General features: G+C 47.0%; 1 long non-coding RNA gene across 1 annotated transcript; it reads left to right on the top strand.

Annotated features, from left to right (window-relative positions):
- Nucleotides 1-384: 384 nt before the first annotated feature.
- LOC111256100 lies at nucleotides 385-1,931 on the top strand. Its single transcript, XR_002676143.1, has 4 exons — nucleotides 385-482; nucleotides 582-676; nucleotides 771-902; nucleotides 1,654-1,931. It is a non-coding gene; the product is annotated as an uncharacterized LOC111256100 (long non-coding RNA).
- The last annotated feature ends 1,962 nt before the right edge of the window (nucleotides 1,932-3,893 follow it).

The raw sequence follows: 3,893 nt of genomic DNA on the forward strand, positions 1-3,893 counted from the left end.
CGCTACTCACTCGCAGACCCCCGTCTGCGCATGTCGCAACTACCCACCGGAGCTAGGTCGCCGCTCGCCGGAGCTGCTCCCCTTTCCATCCGCCCCCATTCCAAGCTTCTAGACACCATCCGCTTGGGTCTCCACCGCGCGCGCACCTCGCCCGCAAGGTGTCCGACCCGCTCCGGCTGCCGCGGCTGCCCGCCGAAGATTGGTCCATCCGCATCCCGATTACAAGCGCCCTCTCTCGCCCCCTCCCTCGACGCCCACGCGGCCACGCCTCCAGCTCCAGGGCTCCATCACCTCTCCCAAGTCCCAACCTCCCCATGGCGGCGCCCAGCACCGCGACCACCCCTTCCCGCGGTACCGCGCGGCAACAACTAGCACCCGCGGCACCGCGCCCTAGCCGAGGCGGCGCCCCGGCGAGGAGGCTCGAACTGCGCGCGAGCGTCTCACCTACCGTCACGGCCGACGCGCCCGACGAGGCGGCCGCGGTGAGTGCCCCCTGACCTGCCCTGCCTCGCTGATGCATTCCGTCGAGCAGGCGAAGAGGCCGCATGCTCCACGGCAAGTAAACACGGTTTTGTTTTCAGGAACATTTGGTCGAACCGGCGCCAGAGACGAAGCTGAGCAAGCTAGTGTGTCCAATCTGCTACTACCCCTTCGTGAGCGTGAGCAATCCGTCAGGGTAAGCACGGACCTTCCGAATTTCGTCCCACCTCACCTTACCTGCCAATTGCTTATCGCGCAGCTTCCTGGTTTGACGGTTTGTTCCTTTCTAGAGATGCTACAAGCCTCGAGTGTTCTACCTGCAAAAAATTCTACCACATTAAGCAGGATTACTAGGACCTTACAGTGGCAGTTGGTTCGATTGAGTACTCGGAGTCCAAACCGGCAGCAACGAAAATATTCAGGTAATAAGAGGTTTGTTTCTTTCTTCTGGAATTCCATAGCCTGGTGAGTTTGGGTGAAACGAGGGGGGCTGAGTGAATTATAAGAGGAAATTGGCCTGCTGCAACTTGAAATTCTAGTATTTCCAAACTGACATTATGGGCATGATTCACTGAATTCCTGTTTCAGATGGGCATGATTCACTTAACCTTCTGCTTCAGGTCTTTGAGAATTGCAATTCTTGTAACAATTACTCCTACTAACTTACTGCTGAAACTGTGCCCCTAAGGCTCAAAAGCAGTAGTGCAAGTATTCTTGACTTCTTTGTGAAGCCTTGGAACTGTTGCAACAGAGATTGTTCCTTTAACGTAGAGGCATAGGGACTGATCCAATAAAGGTTGAAAGTTGTTACTAGTATCAATATCTGCCAAGAACTGTTTCTCTTAAGAACTGAAGTATCTAGAATATGACTCTGCATTTGTTGATCAGTTCTACCGAGATTATTTCTTAGTCCTTACAGATGGTTATCAAACAGGACTCCACTGGTATCATTTCTTTATGAGAGAGGATGGCGCCAAAATTTAATATGGGGTGGTTTTCTGGGCCTAAAGAGAGGTCATACTGCTTAACTATGTTGTATGCATAAGGATGTTCAATTGCATTTGTTAACTGTCTGTTTCACAGTCATCATGCTCAAGTGGGTTGTCGATCGGTACTTTATCTGGCGGTAAGCTAAATGAAAACCTAATTATTTATTTATTGTTTATTGTGCAGGTGGTTACTATAATTGGCCTAGTTTTTCTCCATATGGACCTAGAAAAGGGCTTGACATGGACAGGTGCTACGCTTGCACTGAATTCTTGAAGCATCCATGCCATGGCTTGACTTATTACTCAGGTGGCCATGACTACCAAAGGAAAACATATCTATTCTAGCTTTTTTTTTTACCAGTTGACTTCTCATATTAGGGATCTGTAGCTTTGGAAGATAACATTGGAATTAGTGTATGAAGAGGCCCAAATTCTGAAAATTTCAAACATATTCTTCTCTTTCTTTTGTGTCCGCGACAATATGATTAGTTGATCGATTACTATTGGCTGGTTAGGGCATTTATAGGGTGTTTGCTTTGAGGATTGTGGTAATTCATCATCTTCTCACTTCTTACTTTTTTTTGTTTGGTTTGTCGAATGCAACATGTTATGGTGGAACAAGAAATTTTTTTAGGTGGAGCAAATTCTAACAAAAAACTAAACCAAATTAAAAGTACAAACGCACCATAAACATACGAATTCACATTGTATTCACACATAGTGGTGCTCTATTAATGATTAAATTGCTAAAGTTTACAATCAAATAAATAATTTTTTTGTTTATTAATGCTCCATTAGCAATACTATTTGTTTTTATAAATGTTTCACCGCCAGCAGCTAGGAGGGTTCAGAGCCGCTCACTGCTAGGAGGGTGCGGAGTGAGCAACCAGTAGAGACTGAATTATAAGATTGAATTAGATTGAAGTTGAATCGATCCTACTGCCATGTATATATAATAGAAAACTCATCACTTTGGGTCATTGTTTTGTTGTGCTTCTTTAGCCCAATCTAGAGGCACATTGGCCCATAACCCTTCGCACAATCTACAATATCCATTCGGCTGTTAAAGTCGTCGTCTTCATCGGTTCCTCTCCAGGTGAGGACACTCCTCGCGCCTCGCAGACTGGAGCGCAGGATCAATGGAGGGAGGTGGGGTCTTGGACGATCTCGCTAGTAGCTGGGGCGGCCGCCCCACGTCGCCTACATGTGGCTCCACCCCTGTAATGAGCTGATCAATCACCACATCATTCCTCACAAGCTAATGATAGTACTAGCTACCATGCTGGGTTTTTTTCCTCCTTTGTGCATCTTGCTCTTGTAAAATTGTTTTCTTCTTACAAATTAATACCAGACAATGTTTGGGATTTTTTTTAAGAATAATTTTCTGCTAATCACAAGCTTAAGCAGGTACGCCCCAAGCCTACTCCCACCGTTAATCGAGGAACCGTCCTCTCTTGGCATCGCCGCTGCTCGCGTCGATGCGTCGTGTCCCTGTTCGTCATACGCCAGGATATGTAGTTCTTTTGTGTTGCCAAAGATATGCTATTTTGTTTTAGGCTCCGTTTGGTTCGCTACCGCACCTGACCACACCGTGCTGCGCCTAAGCTTCAGCGGCTGTTTGGTTTGCTGCCCCAAGTCAGCTTGCCGCGACGCAGCCACAGCGTTATAGTTCATTTGTCGCGCCAAATCCAGTTTGGCGAACGATTCGTTCGTCGCAACGTTGGCGTGCACTACTACAAATATAGTTATCACCATCGGGCAATCATCATAAGTGATGAGTTATTACCGTCGAATTTTTACATGATCCCATAGTAAAAAGAATGAATCGACTGTGATAATATAGCATCACCGTGCGGATCAAATTATATGAACCGGCGGTGATATCTATCACAGCCGGCTTGTGTCTGGCACCGGCGGTGTAGCCTAGGTCTCAGACTTGAAATTTACCCTTCACTAAATTTAAGTCCTACACACGCATCCCATACTCCGATCCCCTCCTCTCTCTCACCTTCTATGTTTGGAGCTACTTATTGGTAGACAATTAACTTTCTTTTGTATAGCAAATTATGTGTTGGTTTTCTTGTAATATATGCTCTAGTCAAGTCAATATATATTATATGAGTGTCGATTTTCTCAGATTAGGGCTAACCTACACTAGTACAGAACTGACTTTCGATGCGTCCCCTTTTGTCCCGGTTTAAAGTTGGCCCGGATAAAAGGGGGTGCGCCACGGTAGGAAAAAATGGAGGGGAAAGTTAGTCCCGGTTGGTATTTGCAACCGAGACTAAAGGCCCCCCTTTAGTCCCGGTTGCAACGGCTAGTTCCGGGGTGTCGGTGGCGGGACCCTTTTGTCCTAGTTGGAGGCTCCAACCAGGATAAAAGGGTGGACCTTTTGTCCCGGTTGAAGCCTCCACCTGGGACAAA

This window comes from Setaria italica, chromosome I (genome assembly GCF_000263155.2).
Source record: "Setaria italica strain Yugu1 chromosome I, Setaria_italica_v2.0, whole genome shotgun sequence".
NCBI lineage: Eukaryota > Viridiplantae > Streptophyta > Magnoliopsida > Poales > Poaceae > Setaria > Setaria italica.